We start from the raw sequence: 12,134 nt of genomic DNA on the forward strand, positions 1-12,134 counted from the left end.
AATTCCGTGCCTTCACTGTACCACTTTTGGTGGTACAAGTGGTTAGCATGCAGGCCACACAGCTAGGAGACCCGAGTTCGATTCCACAGTTTCTAGTTTGCACGTTCTCCCCGTGCATGCATGGGTTTTCTCAAATATTCCAAAAACATGCTAGGTTAATTAGCGACTCCAAATTGTCCATAGGTATGAATGTGAGTGTGAATGGTTGTCTGGCTGGCGACCAGTCCAGGGTGTACCCCGCCTCTCGCCCGAAGACAGTTGGGATAGGCTCCAGCATGTCTGCGACCCTCGTGAGGATAAGCTGCATAGAAAATGAATAAATGAATAAATAATTGTATCTCCAAAAAAAAAAGTTTGGGAACCACTGGCAGCTTTTGAATATTGTTTCCAATTTAAATGCCAGAAGAATAGTTTGTACCGGAGGAATCACTTAATTACAGCATTTTCCGTAAGCACTTTGTCTGATAAGGTCTGCAAGGCGGGCCAACTCGATGCGACTTTCCAAACAGTTCCATGGGCGAGATCAAATTGCAGCGCAGGCCAGATTTGCCCCCCCCGGCGTGAGTTTGACACATATGGCTTAGAGGGTGTTTTTCATGTATGCCAAAGAGGTGGTTCTCAGAATAAGGCAGATGAATATTATCAATGTATTTCGATCATATCAGTTTAGATACACAAGCACACTCAACATAGAAAATAAATCACTGACTGTAGTGAATGTAGTGCATGAGGCTTCTTTCCTTTTTTGACCGTTTCTCTCTCTGGTTTTGGAGCTCTTTTGAGCAGGTGGTGGAGTGTTGACAGGAGGATGGAGGGATGTGAATTATAGAGAGGCTTGTATCAAATGCTTGTCTAATGAGCCATCTGTACCAGCAGCCCTGTGGAGACACTCTGACCCACTCACTTTGAAAATTTCCACACCACACGTGAGATGACACCCACACATCACTGCATGTTGCTGTTGGGATTACATGTAAATCATTCCATCTATCAAAACCTACTAGTGTCAGAATCTCAGAATGGGAATGTTTGGACAATGCAGCACGTTGGAAGTGTCATCCTTGCAACCACGTGGTTGCGGGTTTGAATCTCAACTTCTCGGAATGGTGTTAGTTTTTACTGAATACACACATTTAGAGTTGACTCATGCCACTTCATGGTTTGAATTCCGTGGCTTCACTGTACCATTTTTGGTGGTACAAGTGGTTAGCATGTAGGCCACACAGCTAGGAGACACGAGTTCGATTCCACAGATTGCAGTTTGCATGTTCTCCCCGTGCATGCGTGGGTTTTCTCCGGGTACTCCGGTTTCCTCCCACATTCCAAAAACATGCTAGGTTAATTGGTGACTCCAAATTGTCCATAGGTATGAATGTGAGTGTGAATGGTTGTTTGTCTATATGTGCCCTGTGATTGGCTGGCAACCAGTCCAGGGTGTACTGAGCCTCTCGCCCGAAGACAGCTGGGATAGGCTCCAGCACAATACATGCATTTTGAAACAAATTTTACATTTTTTGCTTATATTATATTTGCATTTTTTAGCATAAAAATGGCAAAATAAACTAAAATACATTTAGAGTATTTACAGTACAATCCTAGGCATTGGAAGATGCTGTGACAGTGTAGTATTCTACACTAGTCACTAGGCGTCGCTGTACATTCACATTCGGTGAGACACAAACATCAGACTTGATCAATAATAAACAACAGGCACAATAATCCTTAAAAAACACTACTTTTGCTTCATAACCTATGTTAAGCTAAAACTCAACTCTGAAACCCAGACGTCACTTCCTGTTCACCTGCCCCTCAGCTTCCCTTAGTAGAACACATTTATAGTAACACACAGGCATGAGTCTTTATATGTCTTAGATGCCTCAGTTACTCCTATAATGTCCATTACATTGGGTAATACATATGTGAATGTGATTATAAGGGTGTTATTTAAGTAAATATACCTTTTTTTTGGAACAGAGAGACAAAGTTCAATGCCGTGTATGGGTGATGCACAGTCAGGTTGCAATTGATTTAATGCATTGAGACTAAAAAAGATGATAATATACGATAAATTAGGGGTCGGCAACCCATCCATCAATTTCTGGTCTATCCCGAAAAGGAATACCACATACGCCATACGCCTCACTGCTCAACAGCCATGCACCCAGCCAGCCACAGCCCTGAACTCACTCTCCAAAGCCTGTAGGTGCCAGTGAACGTTACATGTTCACACCGTGAACAACCAGCATTGCATGATGTGCACATAAAAAAAAAAACAGCTGCTCCAAAACTCCCCTTCTTCCCTCAATCCCCATCGCTCCCCATGACAGGAAGCCATTCCTAGTTTCATGGCAGAGAAAGAAAATCTGAAGAAACAAGAAACAGGAACAGGAAAGGAACTATCATCTTGTGGAAAAATAAATAGTCGTAAGATAAAGTTTGACAATCTTTTTGCAGCATGCATGCCTATTTTGTTCAACACCAACTGATGAATGACTTATTTCATCCTTGAGCAAGTTCATTACTTTACACAATTTCACAAAAAGGATCACATCACCATTTTTCCCTCTGTCCTGCGACACATCGAACAATGAACGCAAGCGTCCAACTCTCTGCCAACAAAATAATGGTGCCTGTAGTTAGTTCTAATAATTGCTCTCTGGAGAACTGACCTAAAATAGACCAGCATACGTTTAGGTAGACCACGGGAATCTAACACAAGAGCTCATCAAAATGTGTTATTTTTTATTGAAATGGATTATTTAATTTAACACTATATAATATATATATATATATATATATATATATATATATATATATATATATATATATATATATATATATATATATATATATATATATATATATATATATATATATATATTTTTTTTTTTTTAATTATTATTATTGTTTGCTTGCTGTGTATTGCTGTAGTAGTAGTTAGCAGTGGCATAACACTGCACAACAAGAACATTTGATTTTTTTTTTCAAAGAACATTTGATTTAATACATGATGTAGTAAACTGCTACTGCACATACAGTACATGTACAGTACATACAGTACATTTACATACACTCTAAATACCATACTGTAATTACAGCTAGGGCTTTTATTTCCCTAAACGCCAAAGAGGACATTAATAACTGGAGAGAAGCTAACGAAATTTTAATGTTTTTTTTTTCCCAATTTTTTTACTTTTGGAGCGCATGGGAAAGTAAAAAGGAAAGAGTGTGATTTTTTTTGACCATGTGGTCATTTATTCATTCATTCATTCATTCATTCATTTTCTAGGTCAAATAACAGGCAACTGCATGATACTTCAAATGCAGCCTACATGTTATCGCCGATGTTTTTTGACCTGGTGCTGATTAGCAATGCCGGCAGTTGTTTATAGACCACACACACACACCCAGCAACGGTATGAGACTTGGCACTAATTATAGGAATTAGTGCATTTATTGTAACCACATCATGATAATTATATGGCATTCTAAACATAATGATGAGCCATTCCTGATGTGCACATGCTCAGAATAAGAACAGGAAGCCTTGGCTTTTGTGCTCATGCAGAACAGAATTAAACTTTCAATTGCTTCCAAAAGCAACCAGCTGCCACTTTATCAATGCATGGCCCAAAACCAACACCCATGAATACACTAAATTTACCCAAAGGGGTGGATTACATTCAATGTGGCACAGAGAGAGTGAGAGTTTCTTCTAGTTTCATCCCAGGCCAACAACAGAGGGAATGAAGGCGAGGGTGAGCCGGAGGTTAAGGAGTCGATGTGTGAATTGTAGCAGCGAATGGACGCCTCATCGATTGAGGAATTATGATGATTACAGGGTTTGCCTGCTGTGTGTTAAAGCAATAGGCAGAGCTGTCACAGCCTGTGCTATTATCACGGCCGGTGATTTAGATGCCTGCTGCCTTAATGACGGCCATCCGTTCCGCTCAAATAGCTGAGAATGTATCTAACATGAATGCGTCACACATGAACAAACCAAACAACAACACACACCCATGGAGAAGACGGGCATAATAGCTAAAGCGTGCTATGAGGCCTGACGATTTACAGCAAGTAAATGCAGTAAAGTAAATTGCAAGTAAATGTTTGTATTTATGTTAGAAGTCACAGTGGAACCGTTCCGTTCCGTTACGGCAACATATCACCACAGGAAGCAGGGATGAGATGAACATGGACAATAATTTCAAAGTGTCCAAACCTGTCAGGCTTTAACAAAGACCTGGTGATTAAATCCGCATCTTTTTTTTTTTTTTTTGAAGCAACCTCTGCACAAGTGAGGCAATCAGTCAAAAAAAAAAAATCACTTGTTCAAGAAAAATGAAGCACACTGTGCAAGCTGACGTGCGTACTGCTTTGCTATTCATGGCTTCGGTCCCTGTCCGTTTATTATGGAAGCCTGTGTTGAAAGCTTCTTGATGCTTGTTAAAAAAAAAAAAAAAAAGATAAGAGCGTTGAATCACCACGGTCCACAACGCAATTAAAGCTCAAACATTAATAACTTTGGCAGGAGGGAAAAATGAAACACAGACAGGATTTATTTCCTCATTTCGACAGCAATAGTGAATCTTATTTAAACTTTTCATGCTGCTATTCATTTTCAAAGCGGTATTAAAGTCCCTTTTGGACATATTTTTAGTCCTTTGAACGCAAAAACAGCTAAAATTCCACATGATTTATGTGTCGGTGAATTAGATCTTTCAGTTCAGTTGGCTGACTTGCAAAATGAATTTGGGTCAATTCATTTAATTTCCATTTGTATGTCATTTTTGCCTGATGTTGTCAAAGTTTTATTTATTTGAATAGTTCAGTTTAGTCAACAAATCTCGATGAGGATGTTATACATCTCTCCTCCCTCCCTCGAGCTCGGTTACTCTTACTGGCCACAATATTGTGTATGAAAGAATGACAGAAGGATGAAAGAAAAATCATTCATTTTCGGGCAAAGAGGCGGGGTACACCGCCTGTCACAGCCAATCAGAGGGCACATATAGACAAACAACCATTCACACTCACATTCATACCTATGGACAATTTGAAGTACCAATTAACCTAGCATGTTTTTGGAATGTGGGAGGAAACCGGAGTACCCGGGGAAAACCCACGCATGCATGGGGAGAACATGCAAACTCCACACAGAGATGGCCGAGGGTGGAATTGAACTCGGATCTCCTATTCCCATATCAGGCTCCAATTGGACCACCTGTCCAGATGCTGCTAGTTCTTACATGAAGAGAAGGCTGGACAGGGTAATCGGATGCTGAAGTACAGCCAATGATGAGGGAACATAAGCATTAGCTGACAGAAGGTTTGGGCCACCAGCCAGCTCTACATTTGGCTCTTCTATCAACACTGAGGTGATGAAGGTGAAGCTTTTATGATCCTCTGGAACGCAGACAGACTTTAAATAGTTTTGCGGAAATATTGACCATCTTCAAGGATGATCAGGCTGAACAAACTTTAGTCATACATATAGAAGTTCTGTTTTTAAATGTGACAAAGATGCTATTAAAGTGCAATATCTTTCTGAAAGAGCATTTTTTTCACATTAATTTAGCAAAAAATGTAAATATTGAAAATATTATGGACTACATAATGACATTACTGTATATTTATTCTCTCTTTATATTATGTGCATTCTTCTTTACAAGTAAACTTCTGGGGCAAAGCACAACATTTTCTATGATGTTGGATGACCTCTGATTTTTTTTTTTTAGGATTTTGAAAAAAGTTTGAAAATGAAATGAAAATGAAAAACATGCTCGGTTAATTGGCGACTCCAAATTGTCTATAGGTATGAATGTGAGTGTGAATGGTTGTTTGTCTATATGTGCCCTGTGATTGGCTGGCCACCAGTCCAGGGTGTACCCTGTCTCTCGCCCGAAGACAACTGGGATAGGCTCCAGCACCTCTGTGACCCTTGTGAGGATAAGCGGTAGAAAATGAATGAATGAATAAAAACAAAATTAAAACTAGGAAATTAGCCTTTAAGTATTTTTTTGTATGCGGCCCTCGATGGAAAACAAATGCCAGCTTTATGAAGAGCTGTAGCTCTTCAACTTCAGAGGTACCAATTGAGATGTAATGTTATGATGTAATGCCATACTTCTGTTTCTGATCAAATACCAAAAAGCGTACCGGAGCAAAGCATACAGCACCTCCATTAAATGAAACATTTTAGATCAACTGGAACGTGCGTGAATTCCATTAAAGGCAAGTGAAAATATTCCCTTCAAGCATTGGCTTACTGGAACTGTGTCACCAAGTTCCAACCTTCCCCTGGACTCCAATTAAATAAAAGCGGGCCTCGTCTGGTGAAATCATTGAACCTTTTATAGTCATTTGCTCATATTGTCAGTTCAATTCTTCAAGCATTGCATCAAGGCTTGTGTGAGCAGGAAAGAAGTGCAGGGACATGATGCTGCACGTGACATACAGCATCACTCACCTTAACATAAATGCTGCCATTGATTTATATGATGAACATAACGCAAAATGATATCTGTGTGTGCCACTAGTTCTGACATTCCCTTCAAAAAGGAAACAGCCATCAGGTCTGCATCTGGCCACATGGCCTTTTTGGGCCTTTTTGACAACAGATGGAGCCCATTCATCCATCATTACATGGCAACATCCGGACTTACACTTGCTACTCGTCAGCTTTGGAAGCAGTTTTATCTTAGTTTTTTACTTGTATCTTTAATTCACAGCCACAATACACCTAGAGCAACATTAGGGACACTAAAGTGTAAATTTTCAAACAGCTAAAATAATGCATAAAGCTAAAAACATCCAATTACCTAAAAATGTCATCCAATACTTCTCTACAAGAGAGGAGAAATATGATCTCAGGGAAGAACTACATTTGAAACACTTATATGCTAGGACTACGTTAAAAAGCCATAGCATTTCAGTATGTTTTTGTTCAGATTTTGTTAATACTTGGGTTATTTATATTGTTTATTTTTCTATATTGTGTATCTTGTACTGCTTAACTGTTTCTGTACTCTTGCTGCTGTGCGATACAAATTTCCCCACTGAGGGACGAATAAAGGCATATCTTATCTTATCTTATGTGGAATCAAACTATGGAATGGATTGAGTAAGGACCTCAAACAATGCACAACGATGAGCCAATTCAAGAAACAATACAAGCAGTTGATGTTTGCTAAATACAAGGATGAAGAGTCTTGAACCAGTCATGATATATATCACTATATTGACACTTACTATGGTACCCATTATGTCATTGTATGGTCATATCACCTCGTACTTCGGTACGAGGTGCATTATTAAAAAAAAAAACAAACAAAAAAAAACCTTAAACTATATTATGGAAAGCAGGAAGTGAACAAATGTAACAGTTACTGATTGTAAAAGTACCAGATGGAGGGGTAGGATTTAATAAGCTTTGCTTCTTCCTACTCCTTTTGGACATGTGGAACTGTGAACTGATTATGGGATGCATTCAATTGTAATCTGATGCATGTTCAAATGAAATAAACTTTGGTAATTACCATAACCAAAGTGTTTTAATACAATAATTCTTTCAAAACCTTGACAGGTAATATTGCTATTTTGATTGATTATGAGATTTTAACAGGTTTATTGTTCAGTTTAGAATTTATACCAGGATGAGGCAATCAGAGATTACAAAGAAGAACATAGCAGGGATTTGTAATCTCGCCAGAAAGATATGTCAGCATCGAATAATTATCACTGGCTTAAGTTTAGCAGAATATTCTCCCCTAACTAGTGGCTGGCTAGCTTCTGCAGCAAACAGGGACTGCAGTTTGTCAATAATAGGCCTTTCTTCTGGAGGAATCCCTGACTGTTTGATAGAGACGGCCTCCACCCTAATTGGGAAGGCGCTTGTACCCTTTCTGGAAATATAGATCACCGTTTGGGCCTCAACTGACAAATCGGGGCACATGTGATTAGCGAGCCCGTTAGAATGGGCGTGGAGTCTGTAAGGTTAACAGGCAACAGGCTGGACTTAAATAATACACATAGCTCTTTATGTACAATAAAAGTACGTATTATGCATATTGATCCGCAACCCAACTAAATCGACAATTAGCTATCAGACTGCTATGGTGTTAACTTCTTATTGTGCATACAACAAACCGAAATATAACATGGGTTCTAGACAAAGCAATCTTATTAATATCACGACTATGAATTCTCTGTGGGTGAACAGCTTCACCCGGCCCACTTTAATGAAAATTGGCCTTATGAATATTAGATCGCTCTCCTCAAAGGCTGTGGCCTTTAATGATCTCATACGAGACCACCATCTTAATATAATCTGTCTTTGCGAGACCTGCTTGAAACCAAATGATTTTATATCACTTAATGAGGCACCCCCCCCCCCCCAAATTTATGAGTTTTCAGGTTGTGTGTCCTAATAGGAAAGGCAGTGGCATTGCTTTCATCCATGAATCCGTTCTTAACCTTCGTACTCGTACTTCCTTTTACGATCAACAGCATCACCGCCATTTTATCTGGCACTTCCCTATCGTCCCCCTGGTCCCTACTTGGGCTTCTTGGATGATTTCTCTGAATTTATTGCAGACTTGGTAACTCACACAGATAATATTGTACTCATGGGTGACTTTAATATTCATGTAAATTCTCCAGAGTAGTCCCTCAGTGTGGTTTTTCAGAGAATAATTGATACATTTGGTTTTGTTCAATTAACACATGAGCTGACCCACATTAAAGGAAATAACTTAGATTTAGTCTTAACTCAGGGCATTATGACCTCCAATATAATGTACTTTCTTATACAAACATTATGTCTGACCATTATTTCATAAAGTCTTAAAGTCTTAATCCACCGCCGCCGCTCGATATGCCAATATTAGTTCTTCAACCGTTACTGTGCTACTGCCCTCAGCAACCATTTCCTCTTATGCGGGTCCTATTGATAATTTCACACATGACTTTAACGAGGTTTTATGTAATGCTCTTGATATCAATATCGTAGCACCATGGTTTACGAATGAAACTTGACGTCTTCCGTCATGGCATGGGAGGGATAGTCTGACAATATACAAATAGGCTCTTCTTGCGGCAAAAAAAATATTATTTTTCTTAATTAATCGACCATAATACTTACATAGTATCCTGCAACAGCTCCGCCTTCTCAGGTGATGATTTGATGCATTTTTTACAAATAAAATTGAGCTAATTCGCCACCCTGCCTCCAGGTTGGTTAAACGTGTTGGCCGCCAAAACTACTGTTGGCGGAGAACATCATGTTTATTCTCCTGGCCCCCTATCAGTCTCATGTACCTCCACAGGTAAGCCAAGGATGTTCGTCTGTGCTTGGTAGTCTCAAGTGGCTTGGTGGTGGACATGTTGTAGTTTTTGGGAAGTTTCCTTTTTCACACTTTATTTGAAGGTCCTTGAACACACAGCCACAAGTGAAAACATTCATTCATTTTTTACTGCTTATATTTACAATATATGGGGTGCTGGAGCCTATCCCAGCTGTTTTCAGGTGATACGCAGGGTACACCCTGGACTGGTCTCCAGCCAATCACAGGGCACATATAGACAAACAACCATTCACACTCACATTCATACCTATGGACAATTTGGAGTCGCCAATTAACCTAGCATGTTTTTGGAATGTGGGAGGAAAACCGGAGTACCCGGAGAAAACCCATGCATGCACGGGGAGAACATGCAAACTCCACACAGAGATGGCAGAGGGTAGAATTGAACCCTGGTCTCCTAGCTGTGAGGTCTGCGCGCTAACCACACAACCGCCGTGCCGCCCCCGTGAAAACATCTATTCTTAAAAAATACATACAGAGGAAACTCCACAGCTTTTTGTTGGAGAGTAAAAAGAAGGTTTTGACTATTTAATTAGAGTACTTTGACAAGTCACAAGAATGAGGAAATTACAACAATTTGGGCGCAGACAGAGGAGATCGATCTCAGACGGAGCTTATATAAGTCCAATACTCACCCTCTGTTTTAGTGTCTGCTTTATGCTGCATTGAGTTCACCAGGAAGTCATTAACTTGGTCTGCTATGTGGTGTTTGGACAAGCAGGAAGCAGCGGTAATGAACAAGTTTGTTCAACTGTGGCTTTAAATTGAGAACACTTACCAGCCACAACATTAGGTACGACACTAGGTAGTTCTATTTAATCTAGAGGCGAGAGGCGGGGTACACCCTGGACTGTTCGCCAGCCAATCACAGGGCACATATAGACAAACAACCATTCACACTCACATTCATACCTATGGACAATTTGGAGTCGCCAATTAACCTAGCATGTTTTTGGAATGTGGGAGGAAACCGGAATACCCAACGCATGCATGGGGAGAACATGCAAACTCCACATAGGGTGGAATTGAACCCTGGTCTCCTGGCTGTGAGGTCTGCAAATTATTAAATATATTAAATTTATCAAATTAATCACAGTTTTCACACAATTTAATCCGATTCATCATCATTTGGCAGTACTGTGTACTGTACACTGTGTCCTGCCAGTGTGAAACATATGCCAATTTTTTCCTAAGCCAAAGATAAATGATAGGACAGTATTATTATAGGACAGAATTATACAGTATACTGTATGTATTAACAGCGCTAAATGAACTGAAAGTTTAAATCAAGCTAAAAGATAGCATTCGGAAAACTTTAGTGATGTTATTATGAGCCATAAAGAGTTGCATTCAAAGTATTCTGTAACTTTGAATTCACATGTGTAGATGTATTTTCTTGGATTTCCAAGCATACTTACAGTACATGCGGCAAATTATAGTTAAGAGTTATGTTAGTGAGAGATAAGAACATATGTACATGCTGTTTGTCTTTGTGTTTTTTTTGTTCATTTAGACCAAACATACACACATAATAAAGGTGTTGTTGTGATCTTCGGAGTATCTGTGATTGCATCTACAGTAAATTGTGGTGTGTGTCTATAAAAATGGTGACTAAATAAACAATACATTACACATTCACACTACGCCATACGCCTATTTACAACTTGTCTGATATTCTGATTACATACAGTCCCTTTCCACCACACCTTCTTTTCCTAGCTAGATTTCTATTTTCTTTTTTTTTTTTTTTTTTACCCCTGACAAATCCTTTTAGTTGTGTTGTTAAGTCTCATCTGCACCACGGGCAGATAAAGTTTGTGCCGCCCCCTCCTTGTAATCCCTCAGAGAACGAAGGCCGCTGTAATCCTGCTATTGTGCTGATGCCTGAAGAGCACAGACAATCGTCCGCACTGCCACATATTCAACCCTGTGCTTTTTTTTTTTAATACAGGGTAGCATCGGGCTCTTTATGCTAACTATGCTGCCTGGTAAAAGCAACATTCATTTTGATCTTTATCAGATCATTGTTTAGATTCCGCTTAGAGAAAAAAAGCTTGTCTGCAGCATATTCATTATTATTCAAGATATGTTGATCAGGATACGCTTGCAAAGAAGTAATCATTGGTTCCCCAGTGGTAAAACTAATAATATCCATCTTAGATGTTGCTTATCCTCACTAGGGATAGGCTGGAACCATAAATGGGTGCAGATTCTGGAAGATCTAGAAAGCTTTTTGTGCAGGTTATTGTGTGTAGCTGCTCTATGGAAGTCTATAACTCAAAAAAAGGGCAAAAAATGAGCAAAATAGATCCCCTTTAACACAACAAAGTACACCATTCAAGTAAGAACAGTATACTCTGCCCAGAAGGTATTTTGGAAAAGAGATACTGTACACTGTATTCTTCAAACAATTATTGTCATTCCTGCTGAGAATTAGATGAGAAGCCTAGCGCTCCCCTCATGTTTGTAGAAATAAAAGTGCTGCCTGTTAATTTAGCTTTAGTGATGGAAACAGTGGGAAAGAACGATTGGTACCAGGCCATGTGGTTTGTTATTATTGTTGGACACATACAATTGTGTCTGTAGGCTGTGTGAGTCTGCATACTTTGTGTGCATGTAGTTACAGACGATGGTGTCTTTCGTATGAATTGTTGCTGTGATGAGTGCAGCTTTGGGCTACCAGATGGAGAAACTCTTATACCAGTCTGCTTTCTAATGAGTGCAAAGTTGCCAGGAGATATTGGCAGATGCTGTAAAAGGGAAGCCATT

Source organism: Doryrhamphus excisus, chromosome 13 (assembly GCF_030265055.1).
Source record: "Doryrhamphus excisus isolate RoL2022-K1 chromosome 13, RoL_Dexc_1.0, whole genome shotgun sequence".
NCBI classification, from domain to species: Eukaryota; Metazoa; Chordata; class Actinopteri; order Syngnathiformes; family Syngnathidae; genus Doryrhamphus; species Doryrhamphus excisus.